At 32.5% G+C, this 19,498-nt stretch overlaps 1 protein-coding gene and 1 long non-coding RNA gene across 2 annotated transcripts in view; one reads left to right on the forward strand and one right to left on the reverse strand.

The window, feature by feature from the left end:
* The window catches only part of LOC127723621 (60S ribosomal protein L7-like), a 244,298-nt gene that overhangs the window by 163,468 nt on the left and 61,332 nt on the right, over positions 1-19,498 (reverse strand). The window lies entirely within an intron of this gene.
* LOC127723626 (uncharacterized) lies at positions 8,301-12,973 on the forward strand. Its single transcript, XR_007992150.1, has 3 exons — positions 8,301-8,742; positions 11,523-11,610; positions 12,614-12,973. It is a non-coding gene; the product is annotated as an uncharacterized LOC127723626 (long non-coding RNA).

Genomic DNA, 19,498 nt, shown 5'->3' on the forward strand with positions numbered 1-19,498 from the left:
AAGAGATTTTAACAGTGTAGTGTACTACTTTTGGGACAGGACATATTAACATAATAGAAAAATCTATAAGCTATAACTCAAAATATGGACAATTTTATGTTTAAAGGGTCTTTAATTTAGTTTGACAACTTCACAGACATACTAATATTTGACCTTTTCAAACTATACCAAATCACTACTTAGGCCCCAAAAAATATATGTCTGTTTAAGGTTACATACTTTAAAAAAAAGGCTAGGTAGGTCGGTATTTCCATTTTATTTTATTTTTTCATTTTATTTTTTGCGACATGATTTTGAGTCATGCCGTTTAGTCTTGTCGTGGTCTGAGTTGATCCTTGGCCAATTTTACCCGTTATTTTAATGATTGGATTATTTCCCTTGGTTATTGGTTGGAGAAAAAATGGCGGCAAAGTGTTTATTTCATCACATGAGTCACGAATTTCCTTATAACAGCTGTCATATTCACGATTGTGAACATTGGGATGTATCAGGCAATTGATTTATATTATTGGCAACACACACTTCATTTTTGACACGAGTTCAGTTAATTCTTGCTTTTACAACGGAAATAAAATGACTTAGGGTCGGCGATCAAAAGGACGGTCGGTCGGGTAACCGTAAACAGACATATATTTTTGTTTGGCCTTAAGGATGTTCGCTACTCCGTTTCAAAATAACAAGCTTTTTAAAAGAATATGAATAAAGGAACTAAACTAGAGGCTCTCAAGAGCCTGTGTCGCTCACCTGTATTTACTGATGCTTTGGAAATCATGTAAAATAAGGTTAAAATCATAATTAATAGTATTAGATATTAGATATTATAATGGTATCTAACATGTCTAAGATAATAACAAAAAACTGCAAAATTTTTGTAAAATTACTAACTCAGGGGCAGCAATCCAACAACGGGTTGTTGTATTTGTCTGAAAATTTCAGGGCAGATAAATCTAAATCTGATGAACATTTTTGCCACCTGTCAGATTTGCTCTAAATGCTTTAGTTTCAGAGATATAAACCAAAAACTGCATTTTACCCCTATGTTCTATTTTTAACCAAGTCGGCCATGATGGTTGGAAGGCTGGGTCATCGGACATATTTTTTAAACTAAATACACTAATAATGATTATGGCCAAGTATGGTTAAATTTGTCTCAGTAATTTCAGAGAAGAAGATTTTTGTAAAAGATTACAAAAATTTACAAAAAATTGTTAAAAATTGACTATTAAGGGCAATAACTCCTAAAGGGGTCGACTGACAATTTTGGTCATGACAATTTATTTGTAGATCTTACTTTGCTGAACATTATTGCTGTTTACAGTTTATCTCTATCTATAATAATATTCAAGATAATAACCAAAAACTGCAAAATTTCCTTAAAATTACCAATTCAGGGGCAGCAACCCAACAACAGGTTCTCAGATTTGTCTGAAAATTTCAGGGCAGATAGATCTTGACCTGATAATCAGTTTTACCCTATGTCAGATTTACTCTAAATGCTTTGGTTTCAGAGATATAAGCCAAAATCTACATTTTATCCCTATGTTCTATTTTTAGCCATGGCGGCCATCTTGGTTGGTTGGTGGGGTCATCGGACACATTTTTTAAACTAGATACCCTAATGATGATTGTGGCCAAGTTTGGTTAAACTTGGCCCAGTGGTTTCAGAGGAGAAGATTTTTGTAAAAAGCTAACGACGACAGACGAAGACGCCGACGGACGACGGACAACGGACGCCAAGTGATGAGAAAAGCTCACTTGGCCCTTCGGGCCAGGTGAGCTAAAAAACAGAAAAAATGAAGGGTCCGTGTGCTTGTTTTTAAGATATAAGCCATAAAAAATTTGGCGGGAAGTGATTCCCTCTAGACTTTTCATACACTTAACACTGCCACCTTTTTCTTTCAAAAGCTGTGGAAAAATAACAAGGATTTTATAAGATTTTCAAATATGGCTTTTTAAACTATGTAATAAAAATATGAAAAGAAAAGTAGGGGTTTGCGGGCAAAATTTTTTAATGGCACTGCATGGATAAAACCAGAGGATTCCGAATATCTGGTAAAAATGTCATTCATCCGCAATAAATTTGGAAGGAGTATGAAAATAATTTGCAAGTTATACACTATATCCACACTAGAGACCTAATAGAGTAGAAGTACTAATTTTAATCAAACTTGGCATGAACTAAGATTAGAGAATTATAAGACAGTTTACCTAGTTTCATGGCAATAGCATATATACATTAAAGACTTTAAGTTTGAACTTTGGGTGTTAATTTTTTGCCGTTTAAAGTTTAACGTTTAACTATCAAAATTTGGGCCTACATAATTTAAATATTGCAAAAAATTGCTTTTTAAATGTCTTTATAACTATTTATATATAATTGTGTATGTCACATGTATGTACATAATGTATTTTAATGTAAAGCAGCTCAATACTCATTTGCTGTTTCAGATTTATTTCAATTCTTCAAAAGTCGAATTTATATGAGCCTATGCCTAAAATTAGAGATTTCAAAATTAAGGGGGGGGGGGGGGGGGGGGGGGGAGCGGCTAATATAAAAATTCTTCATGTATATTTAAAAAATTATTTGTATTTCAAAAGGAAAGTTACTTATCTGCTTATAGCATACCACATGAGTAGAACAAGGTCCCATTAGGCCATGGAAGACTGAATAACATTTAAGGTCAATATATAGGCAGTAACACATTTTTACATGTATATGAAAAGGCATACACATAAGCTAGAGGAAATAAAAAAGTGTTTCTTTTTTGGTAATTTGTAGGCTAAGGTGACATCATACAAGAAGTATGAGTGATTCTCAAACTAAAATAAAATAATTTCATCCCCCTACTTCATTGTACTTACTTTTTATGCATAAAAAATATAAATAAATAAATTTTAAAGTAATACATGGTCCACACAAGGAAATCTTTTTGTAAAAAATGAAAATCAACGGATGATAACTGTGTACTTGGACTAACAATGAAGATTTCACATGCTGAAATGTCTCGTCAGTCCAATCTCAATCAGTGAAATAAACTATTGTTTGGTTTTTTTTAAAGTCATATAGAAGCAGTCCAAATAATTATGACGCATTGCAAGGCTTTTTTTTTCTCTCTCTGACGCCGTAGGAAGGAGAAGTGAGTTGACATAACATGTATGTTATCATGCAAAATCAACAGTAATGAGTATACCTTTGATTGTCATCGTCACTGCAAATTGATCATTATTACTAGGGGGAATGGAACCAATAAATTGATCGGATCCGATATGAAGTTCCCAGTAACGGAGAACCTCTAACTTTGAGGTAATATTATTAGTGTCGGTGGTCTCACAAATGAATCAGGGTGAATTGCAGGTACATTAATTAGCAGAGAATAGACAATTATCAACTTGTTATTCATTATCTCGCAGTTATTTACGGTTAATTAGCTGTATATATCCCAAAACAGGTGCTCGGAGCTAGTACTAGTCTATGACTTTTAAGTAACAATTATATTTATATTCACAATCAGTGGCGGATCGAAGGGGGATGGGATCCGGGGGTTTGATTCCCCTTTTTGTGAACGATCATGCATTGCATTTAATCAGAGACATATATGTCTCTGATTTAATGGAGACATATATTTCAGTGGCGGACCCAGAACTTTTTGTAAGGGGGGAGGGGGGCGCTGACTGATCTAAGGGGGGGGCGCTCCAGTCATGCTTCAGTGATTCACTATATAATCAACCAAATTTTTCCCACCAAAGGGGGGGGGCCTGGGCCCCCCTCCCTCCCCCTGGATCTGCCTATGTATTAAGACCCCCTTTATCCTGGCTAGAATCGCCCCTGATATTACATGTAAATCAAGTCCCGGGTTAATTACTGTTAGCATAATAGCATAACGGTAATCACAAAGAGTGTGGTAATTTTAAAAAGGACGAGGATTTATAAATATACAATTCTTGAAGAGGGGGAGAGTGCACTTCACGATGATCGAAAAAAAGTGCCTTGCATGTTATTTTCATCATCTTGTCTAAAACAGTCTGAATAATGAGCTTCATCCGAAGCGCGAAAATAAGTCATGTGAAATACTAACGTTGTACGGACAAACCCTTCAATCCCTCAATGTTATGTCAAATGAATTATAGCGAGGAAAAGTAAATTTAATTTAATATCAAAACTAAATATTTGTTATATTTCGCTCCTGATTTCTCAAGAAATCATAGAATCAATCAATGTATAAATTTCAATTATGCATGTCTGTGTGAGATCCATTTCGTGAGACCAAGGATTTCTATAAAATCTTTGATGGGACCCTTTATATATATATGTCTCTGATACAGTTTTCTATTTTCCCCGGAAAAAATTTTAAAAATATATAATCTTTTTGGAAATAATCCGATTTTGTTGAATTATTTCCTTTCGTAATTATGATAAATCCTTTTAGTTCTTCAATTTTAAATTAAAATAAATATTTCATTTTGATCTAACGACAAACTTTTTAAATTGTAGTGGCATGGTCAGTCAACTGATTAGTTGCATGGCTGATTACCAGTTTACTGGTGACCCAGTAATTTTCCATATGACAGTGGCGTGTACCCTTGGGGTGTGTATAACTTATTTTGAATACCTTAATTTTCTGGGGAACATCCTGTCCACGTGTAATACTTAGTATATATTGCAACAGATGACATTAAACAAATTTTCTTTGTAGCATCGGTTTCCATTTCATGTTCAACCACTCAAAATTTTCACAATAAAGATAATATAATAAAATCATTAAAAAAAAAGATTAAAAAAACACTAGCAAATAAACTTCGCAATGAGTAAACGGGGATTTGTGTTTTAAAGGGCTTATTTCCAGTGAATATATTTTATACTAGATAACTAGACCTGAGATAACTTTTTTTTTGTAATATATATTTTATTATTTTCATATCATTCTCAAATCTCGATCATCTTAAATAAAGATGTATAAAAAATAATTTTGTTATAACTCATAAATATATGGTTAATCATAATTGTTACAAATTATAAAATGGTAAGTCAATGCCCGATGTGCCGCCGTCTGTTGTAAAACAACGATTTAATCTTTTAAATGAAAGACGTGCACTGCCTTCATCGGAATAGAGGAAAGTCCACCTAGTGTACATTAAAGAGTATCAGTTTGTTATGCTGAAAAAAAAGAGATCATCATAAACTTTTTAGCAGACCTTCTCGTGTAAAAAAAAACAAAAACTTTTAACTGAATTAAACAAAAAATTATCAAACAAAACTCATAGTAACATTTTGTTTAGACCTGAGATAACTTATAGTAAGATTATTTATATAGAACAATAAAAAAAAATGTCCAATCTGATACACGTACCTATAATCTGGGACTATTATACTAACTATTTTTTTAGTATAATAGTCCCAGCTATAATGTACAAAATTTTGAACAGCTTCAAATATATGGCCTTATCATTGGTAATGTATCATATTTGTATCAGTTATTGCTGAACGTGTAACCAAATTAAAATGAAGAAATAGGCTCGAAACCGCATGTTTTAAAGATATTTTTTTCAATCCCAAAATAGATAAGAGATATGCAGATTAATTAAAGTCCCGATGAGAAGATTCACTTTCTTTTCTATCGAAGTAAATATATTAACAAAGATTTAGGATATCAATAAATTATTAAATTCATCAATTTATTAAATTTGAACATGTGAACCAAACAACGAAAAAAAATAAACGGGAAATTGGCTATACCTTTTTGGTATTAGCCACGAAGCCATGTATGTACCAGCCATTTTAACTTATTGTTTTCTTAACCTTTAAAGAATACATTTTAAAATGAACTACTTTATTTATAGTAGTTCAAGAAAAATATATATATATATTAAAAAGTTTTAAATTTTGTCCATGCTGTGCATAAAATAGGGAAAAAAATAAGGCTGAAAATGCACCAAATATTTATATTCAATATGAATATTCACATTTTGTCTATTAAAACAATTTTTGAACAACTTGTTGTTGTAATAGACAAAATGTGAGTATTCATATTGAATATAAATATTTGGTGCATTTTCAGTCTTATTTTTTTTCCTATATATATTATATGGCCTTCCAAATACCGTTTCGATCCCTAACATCACTGAAGAGACATTAAATGTCGAAATCCGGATATGGTGTACAAATTTTTGCACCTCATGTTTGCGGTATACCATCTTTTCCGTAAGTTTATTGTTTTCTGTTTGGTATTTAATTAATATGTAAGATCCATTTTTTACATCTGGTGATCAATTTATTTGGTAATAGCCAATGGCAGTCAGCAGGGTTTAAGAACATCAGTTGTTCGACCTGTTAGTCAAATGCGTTTTGTTAAAATATACTTTTTCACTTTTTGGTCTTTTGGAAAATGTTGTTTGTGCTGTATTTAGACCCCTCTACCAAGAAATTTGTTTTACATGCACACGTATAAAAATTGCGGTTTTTATCCAACGCAATCATAGGTTTGAACGTTGTTTTCAATTTAGACGTGTATATAATAGATAACTCTTTCCTTTATATTCAATGGAACAAGAAGCGAATTCGTTAGCGAACTAGAGTAACTATAGAAATAGCGTCGTTACAGGTCTTCTTCTGACCGGCAATAAATCCTTAGCAGTAATGATAGTGGAACGTCCATTGGGTTGTGCTCAGACACGTCCGAATGGGGACGCTGAGTCCTTGCAGCAACTCTTCAAGTGGACTATAAGTAGCCTGGTATTAGGCCAATTTTCTGTCCATCCTTTTTCGTTGGCAGTCGAAATTTTCCGACCGTATCACGGGCGGTCTCAATTACAAGACCTACATGTACCTATCATATATTATTCGGTACGTCAGACACACCCGACATTAATCAACCAAAAACTCAATATTTTACAGTAGGGAATGAATATCTCCAGATGAAGATTACATTATGACGTATGTTTTTTTTTAAAGACCAACAAATCGATTTTTATCACCAAATTTGTCTTTGCTGAGATTAACACTAAAAAAGTATAACAAAACGTAACGATTGAAAACTCACAGTTCAGTTTTTAAGATATTTTTTTCTTTGGAAACTAACAGACTAATTTTCAAAAAGTGTTTTTCTTGAACCATTATTTATGAAAACGAATTGTAAACAAAAGTTATTCTCAAATATTAATAATGATCAATGATTGTAAAGAAAAAAATCCATCATAGTAGTTTGTTAATTTACTGGCTCCATGGTGTTAAACATGTCACCTTTCTTTTACAATTAACTGATTAAAAATATGAAGCCTTTACTGTAAAATAAATCATTCTAATAAAAATAAATTCATCCAGATTTTTCTCTCATGCATAACCTTTCAACAGTTATTGTAAACTAATTTATTCGAACTATAATAGTCCTATGACTTGCTATCCGTTTACCAATATTTATACTTTATAGAATGTTTTCATATTCATTAATCATTAACTTCATGTTTTGCGAATACTTATAAGGGGGTAATTATTATAGTCAGTAATAGCTAACAATTTATCTAAAGAAAACGAGATGCTATATTCAAATTCTGAGATATGAATCTAGTTCTTAAAAAAAAATTCTCCACAACAAAAATTCTACACTTTCATTTATCTGGGTCTTTTTGTCTCCGCTTCGAAGCCGCCATCCCGTACCAGACATATTTATTCGTTTGGCAATATACAATCATGTAAGCAATATACAACAGGCAGTAGATCTGAATTTGTAAATTGTTATTTTGGATTTTACCTGATTAGGACGTGTCTCGTTGAATTTTCTAATAAACTTACCCACACATAATCTGACTTTTAATCGTAATGTTATGAGATCTATAAGAACATAGAGCTACTGTATAGGCCTAGTTGCATGCAAGTCTTTACAAATTATATATTTTGGTATGCTATAGTTGTTTTTATAGACTATTTGTCATTTGGCCTTTTTTTTGTTGTTTTTTTTTTTAGTTTTTGACATGGCGTTGACTCGAGTTTGATATATTATGCATCTTTTGTGCTGTATTTTAACAATTATTTACAAGCATGCTGCATGTTTACACATTCATCACGTATACCGCATCTAAATATAGCTTTATTGTAAAAAAAATAAGGAGATGTAGTATGATTGGTGATGAGACAACTATCAACCAGAATTTAAAATACCTTATATAAGCAATTGTGACTTACTTTCTTTACTCAGAGTGATCGTAAATTAATCAGATAAGCTGGAGGAGGGGTGGGGGGTTCATATAGACCCATATTAAATGAAAAGAAATTAACATTAGTTTTTTGTGATAAATATAGAATAAACTCACAGTAACAGAAATAGCTCTTGAAAGCTCTGTCAGATCCCGGCACTTTTAACTGTTTTTTGACACGTGCTAAAAAATGCAGCACCTGGTTACAAGGGCTTATTTGACAAATTATCATCTTTCGTAATCTAAGTTATAAAATCTAAATTTTAAGTGATCTAAAATGTTCATGACTAACGAGTATTTTCACTTGTACGATTTTTCTGTGAAATGAGTCTAAGAGTATATACATGTATATCAGGATACTGACTGCATAGTAAAATATTTATGTACCATTAGTTGCGACTCATTTTGGTCTTTTAAGTAAGTTTCCTTCCCCTGCATTACTTGATCGCTTTTGTAAAAAATAAACAGCACAACAACAACAGCACTCGACGTCAGTATTGTACCAAAAAATGAAAAAAAATATTCAAAAAGAAGGCTCATAAAATTCAAATATTGGTAAGCACACACACTAACTTGTCACTACAGACATGATCTTTTTGTTAATGCGCCAAACTCGTTTCGTCCACAGGACGATGTCGATGGTGGGGAAAACCTAGTCCAAATAATTATGACGTCTTGCAAGGCTATTTAGGTGTCCCAGAAAAAAAAATAGCCTTGCCAGACGTCATAATTATATGGACTAGGGAAAAACCAACAAATCATTAGTTCCCCAAATGAGTATCCAAGTTTAAAGTTTTTTTTAATATACATGATATATACATGATTTAGCTATTTCATATTGGAATGGCACATATTCATGAAAAATCAACAAATGATCTGAAAGTCGGAAAGATGAATATAGTCCTCTGACTTCACAAACTTGGAAACAGTTGTGATGTTGCTTCGCTGAGCTATAGATAACCGTACGACCATCAACAATGAGCAAAATTCACACCATATAGACATAGGTGCTTGAGGACAGGAGTCGAGATTCACGTTGATAGTAAACATGCATATTAAGAGTAAAAATATGGTATATTAGTATGTATATGGTACAAATAAGTGATATATATACTGAAAAATCTAAGATTTATGATAAGGGGGAGGGACTATGGGGGGGGGGGGGGGGGGGGGGAGGGGGCTCAAAACAGGATCCTGTCCTCAAGCACCTATGCATATAGAAAGCTGTAAATATAATAAAAGGCCTCGAAATGATAAATGTAAAACAAATCAACAAAAAGCCTTACATTTATAATTGAATTTAAAATAGAATTGAAAATAGAAATGGGGAATGTGTCAGAGAGACAACAACCTGCCCAAAGAGCAGATGAGTCGGTCACCAATGTGACTTCAATGCAGCGAGAAAATCCCACAGCCTGAGGCGTGCTTCAGCTGGGTCCTTAACAAAAATACATACTAGTTCAGTGATAATGGACGTCATACTAAACTCCGAAATATATAAAAGAAACTAAAATTAAAAATCATACAAAACTGACAAATGCCACATATAGTCTCCTGACTTGGGACAGGTGCAAAAATATGGTGGGGTTAAAAGCCTATATACTGTTAATTTCAGAAATTGTTGCATGCATTTATTAATATTGCCAATTAACATAATCATGATAATTTCCCTTTCAATTTAAAAAAAAAATTCTAATTTAAGTTTTTATTGTATATTGAGACTTTGGATAGTCTCAAGAATGCTTTCACCAATTTTTATGAAACTTTGGTGAATTGATTTTAAATATTGACATAAACTCCCTTTACATTTTTATGACCCATAGTCATGTGATAGTGGGTCAACCCTTGACCGTCTGTCCGTCTGTCCCAAAGTCATTGGTTTTTGTTCTCTAATTTAGTTTGCCTCAACCAAATGTTATAAAACTTTTACAAAAGCTTATTACCACAATACTCAGATCAAGTGTGAATTTTGGTGATGTTAGTGTTACCGTTCTAGAGTTATGCCCCTTTACAAATGGAAAAATTGCTGAATTTTTGGTTTCCGGCTCTCTATCTTTAACTTTAGTTTTGCCTCAACCAAATGTTATGAAACTTGCACACAATGCTTATTACCACAAAAAACAGTTTGAATTTTGGTGGTGTCACTTTTACTGACTCAGTCTGTTCTAGAGTTATGTCCTTTACAGATGGAAAAAATGATGAATTTTACGTTTCCGTCCTCTAAATTAAGTTTGCCTCAACCAAATTTTATTAAACTTTAACGCAATACTTTTTACCACAAAATCAGATCAAGTTATAATTTTAGTAGTATAAATTTTACCGTTCTTCAGTTATCTTCCTTTATAACTTTATATGATATGCAAGCCGGAGTATCATCCCCTATTTATTTTTATATAAGATGCAGAGTTATGGAATTTTAGTTGTTGGAAAATTGTTTAAAATTGTCCATTTTCACACTTTGGAAGGTTTTAGAATTGTATTTGTTCAAAAATCATGGCCTTAAACATACAAAATGTATATACACTTGCAATATCCCTTAAAATGGAGCCAAATTATTTTCATGTTTTGTTTCAATGAATACCACTCTGTGTGCATGTCCTTTTTTAGCTCTTCTGGCTCGAAAGGCCAAGTGAGCTTTTCTCATCACTTGGCGTCCGTCGTCGTCCGTTGCCGTTGTTAACTTTTTACATTTTGAACTTCTAGAGAACCACTGAATTCCTTATGAGGTGCTGACCAAGAGTTGTTACTTTGTTGCCGATCTATCATCCAAGATGGCCGGCAGCGGGGGACTTAGTTTAAGATAGGACCCTATAGGAAATACATACAAATGTCTTCTTTTAGAGAACCACTGAATGGAATGAAACCAAACATAGCATGAATGTTCCTTATGAGGTGTTGACCAAGTGTTGTTACTCTGTAGCTGATGCATCACCCAAGACGGCCGCCAGCGGAGTAGGACAATATTAAACCAAATATGGCCTCAATCATTATTAAAGTATCTGTTATGATTTTTATCTTTTTTATATGATTTCAAAAACCCAAATAGAGTCAGGTGAGCGACACAGGCTCTTTAGAGCCTGTAGTTTTGTTTTTTGTAGGTGGGGGGGGGGGGGGGGGGGGGGTCTTAGTTGCGCAGTGCTCAGATTTTTTTATAATGTAGTTGATCATTAAAATTCATTTAAAGCATAAACCCAAGCTAAAAGGGCAACAAGCTTATCAAGCACTCATGGTACAGCTTTTTATTAAACACGTATTGATATATATACATTAAACAGCAAAATAATTATTGATGCAAGATGTCATTAAATAATAATTTTTACTCTTTTTATGTGTAGGACAAGAACTATAGAAGATGCAGAGAAATTATAAACAGCAGAAATAATAGGCAATTTAAAATTTGCAGAAGTCAACAAAACCTAAATGGTAAGTAAACTCATCATAGATACCAGGATTAAATTTTGTATTTACGCCAGACGCGCGTTTCGTATACAAAACACTCATCAGTGATGCTCGATAAGACTCATAAGGCCACTTTTATAAAAGTTATTGCCCTTGAAAGATGATTATCATGATTATTATAAAAATAAAAAGATGTGGCATATTAAATATGAAAACTATTGATCATTGCTCTAAGAAAGCAATTATAGGCCAGTGACGGCCTTCAATAATGAGAAAGTCCATACCCTATTGTCAAAGTAGTCAGCTATAAAAGGCCCTCAGACGAAAAATTGAAATAATCCCAACTGTAGAACTAATTGCCTAGTTTATAACAAAACAAATTAAAAAAAAATAAATATGACAGATATGAAACAACTACAACCACTAAATTTGAGTGTCAGAATAAACTACAGGCTCCGAACTTGGAACAGGCACAATCAGAATATGGCAAGGTTATATAAAAATAAGAAGATGTGGCATGATTGCCAATAAGACAACTCTTCACCAGACAACAAATGACATACCGGTAGATTTCCTGCAAAAAAATAAGCAGTCCGAACTAAGCAGGAAATGTATACCTTTCTCTTAATCGAAAAGACACAAAGATCTGTTAGTACTCACAGCTACTGACAGTTAGTTAAAAATCAATAAAAACTAATACATGTAATAAAAAAATCAGGTTTGTGAGCACTCAACCCTACCTTAACCTTGGACAGTGGTTGAACAGCTCAACATATAAAGAACAAACTGTAAAAATAACCGTTGCAATTGCCTCAACTCGAAAGATTGATAAAATGCACAAAATCAACTACCGGGGTAATATTAAAAACCCATAGACAAAAAGCACGGAATTAAGAGAACTCACAAGTCATGCAAGTAAGAAAGGAAATATTCTTAAAATGTTCATAAACATGACAAAATAAGCTTTTTTATTGCTGTTTCTCTCTCCATTTATAACATTTTATTTGTTTATTTTGTGTATTTATAGGTGATCAGACATCTTGGTTTTCATGATCAATAGGTCAATACTGAAGAGGAAACTGAAAGTTGATATCTATCTACATGGTGCGCTAATTGGATTAATGTGAAATGGAATGTGTGCTTCCCTGCAAAAAAGAAATAGGAAATTTCATCATAATCACATGATAATGGCTATAAACAAAATGGAGTATCATAGATGCAGAAAAACACAATTGTATAAATGCAACAACATATTATATATATTCGTCGAAAGAAGGGAGAAATGAAGAAAAAAATAGTATTTTGTTGTTGAAAGGAACACCAGCTTTATCCACTCATTTACATCGCTCCCTCATATCAAATATACTGAAGAAGATCTTGGAAGAACAAATTGAATTGAATAACTGTACACAGCAGCTGAAACAGAGGAAAATTAAAATTTACAAGAAAAGTGTTTATTTTATTATTTAATTTGCAAATATGAACGCATTCTTAAGAACTCCACAAATGGTATGACATTCAAATTGGTTGCTTATTAATGTATACAATTGAAACAATAACAAAGAAAACAGAATACTTTGCTACAAAAAATATTTTAAAAATCAAAGTTAAAGTCATATAAAGTATGTACAATACCTTGACCTAAACAGTCAGACTCACTATATTGTTTTTGTATGTCATGATAATTTTGAGTCAAAAATTTATTAAAGTTTAAATATCATTTGTATCATTTATTAAGTCTTGTAAACATTATGTTCATACTGTTTGTATAGTGAAGAAATTTACAATGAGTAAAAATAGGGGAAAGCATTTCCTACAGGAAAAGTTGATGTACAGAAATTTCCTTAGAGGAAATTTGGAGAACAATGTTTTCCTTAGAGGAAATTTGTGGTATTGAATTTTCCCTCAAGGAAAAGTGTTTGTTAAATATTTCCTCAAAGGAAATTGCAGTTGACAAAATTTCCTCACAGGAAAAAGTATTTCCTCCAAGGAAAATTTGAAGCTGCAAATTTCCTCAGAGGAAAATTTGAAGCCTCAAATTTCCTCACAGGAAATAAAATTTCCTCAAAGGAAAATTTGAAGCCGCAAATTTCCTCACAGGAAATAGAATTTCCTCAAAGGAAATATTAATGCAGCAAATTCCCTAAGGGAAATCTTTTTCCCTTGAGGAAAATACAATTTCCCTTAAGGAAAAATCTTTTTCCTTTAGGGAAATTTGATTTCCCTTGAAGAAAACTACTTTTCCTCTGAGTAAATTGTTGAAAAAAGGGGCATAACTTTTTCAACAGTGGTGCTAGAGCCAAAATTTTTTAGGACAAATATCAGGGAACCAATACCATCCAAGTTATCAACTTCATTTTGATTTAACTCCAAAAATTAAGGTGACAACTTTTGCACTCAGCGGAAGTGCAAACTTGTCCCGGAGACTGTTTACACCCCAGTTCTATCGTTATACTTCATAGTTTCTATTTCTGAAACAAGTGTAAATTGAATAGATCTATTGTTACGAATAACAAAGGATTTTGACCACAGGGTGTGACGAGCGGGGTTTCTGGAAACCCCTAGCTGCTTCTACATCCCGCAAACAAAGTCCATTGTTATTCGTAACAATAGAAATTGATTTTTTTTTAAATAGCATGAACATAAGAAACTACTAATAGTGTTCACTACAAATTGTTTCAAGATATTAAAAAAACACATTTTAGGAAATTCCAATTGCGAAAAAAAATTAAGCATCTATTTTGAATACAAAAATAATCCTTTAAATACTCCTTTGCTTGAAGGTAATCTTTTTTATCCCAGTCATATGTCTTTATTCTAAAGCATTGGTCTTTTAAAAAAAAAATGGGGATTCTAACTCCCGGGACCCCCCCTCCCCCGGGTACCCAATGGCCGATCTGGGGGTGGGGGTTCCGCGGTTTGGACCCGACTTTTATTTAAAAGATCAATGCATTTGAATGGTTGGATAGTCGGGTCGGGTCACACCTATCCCTTAGTATGTTTGTTTATTTTGAGATGAGGGGGTGTGGTTATAAAACCGTAAGATATAAAATACAGTTATGATTACCTTTATTACACTGATACAGGTAAGTACTTTGGGTTATAATATAGCCTTTATCTTAAGTCTCTTCTATCAAATCCAACGCTTGCCACAAAATGTCGTCCGTCTTATACCCGTCCATATTGACAACTGCATACAAGGAGCATGATGTATTTTTTGTTTGTAATAAGAATACACGAAACGGTCAACCTTGACCCGCTGATCCATTTTAGCACATGGATTTAACGGGAATATGTAAAATATACTCACTTGTCAAAGTTTGAACAAAGATACCCTAAGAAAGGTTACTAGTGGGGTTTCATGTAATAAAAAAAAAATTCTTATAAATCATGGTTTGATATTGTCAATAAATATGTTATCGGTTTTTTTTTCATTTAATAATCAATGTTAACAAATAATGGGTTTAGAATGGGGTGTAAGTTAGTTATACACCTCGGGATACGGCGTGTCTGGATAAGAAACCCCTCCGGCCTCCGGCCGACGGGGTTTCTTATCCAGACACACCTATCCCTCGGTGTATAACTATTACATGAACCACAGGTAAGGTTACCTGTAATTGTAATCGCCAACTTAAACGTTATTTTGAACTTTACTTTCCGAAAATGTCTATTTGTGGTTAAAAAGGAAAACACCCTTTTTTAATTGCAAGCGTCCAAACCTTGTAAAATAATGATAACAATTATGGTCATTAAATAAAGCAAAACTTTCGGAAATGAACAATATATAATCAGTCCGTTTTTTTTATATTTCCATTTAAGGTTGTCTTCCTACCTTTCCTATGAGTTCCTTTTATATAGGTCTCTTTTTATCATATTACAGGAAGTTTTTTTAACTTATTATTGAAATATTCAGTATTTATAGATTATAACATGCCCTTTTCCATATTGGCCCTGATATCATCCTTCAACTCATATCGTTATCCCTCGACTCATATCGGCCCTCGAGTCGAGGGATGATACCAGGGCCAATATGGAAAAGACATGTTAAATAAAATTGAGAATGGAAATGGGTAATGTGTCAAAGAGACAACAACCCGACCATAGAGCAGACAACAGCAATATATTTATCACACATTTAAGATCTGCAGAAAAGAGAAAACACGTTCAATTCTACTATTTAATTAACGACAACAGGTAAATTATATTATATCTAAAAATGTTCAGTTCATCAATTGAAATGTCCGTTGGATTACGAAGCTCTTCAGCACTTTGTAACCACTCCCTTAGAACTGTAATGTCACTTTCAGTTTTTTCCTTGTGTTAGCGTTTTTTATTTGCTCTGCAAAGTCTGCCTTTGTTTTTCCTCCACTGCGATGAATTGAGCACCGTCATTGTTTGCCATTGTTGTTGACGCAACGACGTCACTTCATTCGGAATCAGAGCACAATAACCAATAACCTCTTTTTTGCCCCGGGCAGCAATATGAGTAGGACAATTCTGCGGTTATTACATATGCATAACCCAATGTTTTCGTAACAAATATGTGATAATAGAATTTACAATTGATAAAGAATATTCCAGATATGCTTATTATCTCAATTTTTAAAATTTCATTTTTTTCCTGTAGAAGTTTGCTCATCCAAATACTGATTTATATCTAACATTTAAAGGAATTATCACTAAACATAAAAATAACACTTAGTATATTTTGAATGTCCGAATAACATTTTTGAATTTACCTTCATCAGACGAACTTAAACCTAAAACATTAAAAAAAACGGCGAAACAGTCCTGTGTATTGTCAAAATATTGTTTTGTTAAATATATAAATTCCTTTTCGCTGGGGAAGGGGGATGGGGTCCTTCATTTCTGTATTATTTACTTTTAAGTCCGTTTTTCTCTATTCTTTATATTTTTGGGCAATTATTCTCTATTCTTTATAATTTTGGCCCATTATTCTCTATTCTTTATATTTTTTGTCCCATTATTCTCTATTCTTTATATTTTTTGTCCCATTATTCTCTATTCTTTATATTTTTTGTCCCATTATTCTCTATTCTTTATATTTTTGGCCAATTATTCTCTATTCTTTATATTTTGTCCCATTTTTCTCTATTCTTTATATTTTTTGTCCCATTTTTCTCTATTCTTTATATTTTTTGGCCAATTATTCTCAATTCTTTATATTTTTGGCCAATTATTCTCTATTCTTTATATTTTTTGTCCTATTATTCTCTATTCTTTATATTTTTGGCCAATTATTGCCTATTCTTTATATTTTTGGCCCATTATTCTCTATTCTTTATAAACTTGGCCAATTATTCTCAATTCTTTATATTTTTGTCCCATTATTCTCTATTCTTTATATATTTTTGGCCCATTATTCTCTTTTCTTTATATTTTTGTCCCATTATTCTCTATTCTTTATATTTTTTGTTCCATTATTCTCTATTCTTTATATTTTTGTCCCATTATTCTCTATTCTTTATATTTTTGGCCCATTAATCTCTATTCTTTATATTTTTAGTCCCATTATTCCCTATTCTTTATATTTTTTGTCCCATTATTCTCTATTCTTTATATTTTTGTCCCATTATTATCTATTCTTTATATTTTTGGCACATTATTCTTTATTCTTTATATTTTGGGCCCATTATTCTCTATTCTTTATATTTTTGGGCCCATTACTCTCTATTCTTTATATTTTTGGCCCATTACTCTCTATTCTTTTTTTTTTGTTCAATTATTATCTACTCTTTATTTATTTTACCCTTTATTCTGTAATTTTTTTCTCATTATTTTCTTTTCTGTTAACCTCATCCAGACCATCACTCGTCATTCAATGGGACTTGCACTGTTTTAAGTTAATAATACAAGTACTTATGAGAAAAACTGTTTATTTTCATTTTATATCTGTTTTTATTTGAATTCTTGCATGATATCTAGACACAGAAAAAACTATGATTGAATCAGTTATTCATAAATACAAAATATAGAGTATTTTTGACATCTGTATTTGGGCATGATACAGTACAAGCATGAGTACCATAGGGCTTTTGAAATTACTCGAAGGATAATATACTAGACACACACATAAAGTACTCAAGATCATCGGATAACTTCGATCCCAAAGATTCAGTTACCTGATAATTCTTTAAGTAAACTATATATACTTGGAACCTGAAATTAATACGGAGATCATCGTAGATAAAAATTGATAGGCAAACCCAGAAAAGAAATTTATCAATAGCTGATATGGCTTCCTTCCACGTTACACAGGTTTCGTCCATACATTTCGAAATTTCCGGTTCCGGTTGAACACGTCGTTTCCGACACTTCTTTGCAAGTGTAATTAATACAATATATACCGGTTCACGGTCAGACAGATGTACGAATCTTGATTCTATTGCTGAAATAATAACAATCACAGTTCCTATGGATATTTGTATCATAATATATATGGAAACAATTGGGATAGTTTCTGAACTCTTTGGTAACGAATCACTGATAATCGTGAGAAAAACGGCAAATGCTAGCCAGACTGTTATAACATACATTCTGTTCTGGTAATAAGTTAAAACAGACGATGCAACTTCAGCTTTCAAATTATCGAAGGTAAGCATTAATCCGATAAAACAAGATCAAAGATCCCGAAAGACCTTTAAAACAGAAACTAAACCGGAATGTTTTCCGATCCTTGTAAGCAAAGCTTGGATACAGGATCTGTAATCTAATCATAATAATGTTAATCTAACTTTTCATTGTTTTTGGAAATCATCGTTAATTTAATTGTAATTTAAATATAATGAAGTTGAAAAAAGCAGATAAAAAGTACAATACATGAGTTTTACTAATATCAATTTCTTACACACAGTGAATATTTTTTGCATATGATGCACACACCAATTCTTGTCCAAAGTCAGGAGCATCCAATTCAGTGATTGTCGTTTGTTGCCGTATTTAATATATATATTTTCGTTTATTGTTTTGTACATGAATCAAGGCGTTGGTTTTCCAGTTTTGAATTGTTTTACATTTTTTCATGTCGGAGCCTTTTGTTTAACTTGCTATGCGGTTGCGGTATGGGTTTGTTCATTGTTGAAGCCGAACGATGACCTATAGTTGCTAACATCTACGCCATTGAGTCGCTTGTCGATAGTTGTCCCATTGGCAATCAAACCACATGGTTTTTTTTCTATGTAAACTTCTCCATAAAAAAATATTGATCTCATACATATTGCACACAACAATTCTTTCAAAGTCTACAAAACTTTCGATATCAGACTACTTTTTTCCCTTTTCAATGAAAATTAACCACACTACTTATTCCGTTCTTGCTTAAAACTGGGACCTACCTGTGTTCAATTTTGTCATCTGTTTCCATTGCATATTCCCGTAAACTTTGTTGTTTTACATAACCATTTATTTAACCAATGACACAAAGGAAATATTTTGCTAGACTGGTTTTCTCCTTAGCAACATACGGGTTTTGATGTCATCCTTTTATCTGCTACCTTATAAACAAAGGACAGAGAACCAGTTCAACCGTTCGCCTTATAAACTCAACTTCCGGTGACTGTTTTAATTTAATCTTTTCTTTCGTTATCACACCAAGCATAAGTTAATTAGATATTCTAAAACAAAAATGTTATTTCATTGTTTCTTAATTGTTTTTCAAAAAATGTAGGTGAGATTTCTTACTAGATTTATATGCATTCTCCACAATTTCATTGGTTGGCATTTCATAAAATACACCTAGTGTTAATGGGAGTAAGTAAATTGGTATTTCGAAAATTAGATCTAAATCTGGTATTTATGATAGCGTGACATAATTTTTTATGATAATTGCGAAGAAGTGGTGTCATGATCATGAAAGACTATAGACAAAGATGATTTTTTTTCTTCCCACACC

The sequence above is a fragment of the Mytilus californianus genome, unplaced genomic scaffold (genome assembly GCF_021869535.1).
Source record: "Mytilus californianus isolate M0D057914Y unplaced genomic scaffold, xbMytCali1.0.p SCAF_13, whole genome shotgun sequence".
Classification (NCBI taxonomy): domain Eukaryota; kingdom Metazoa; phylum Mollusca; class Bivalvia; order Mytilida; family Mytilidae; genus Mytilus; species Mytilus californianus.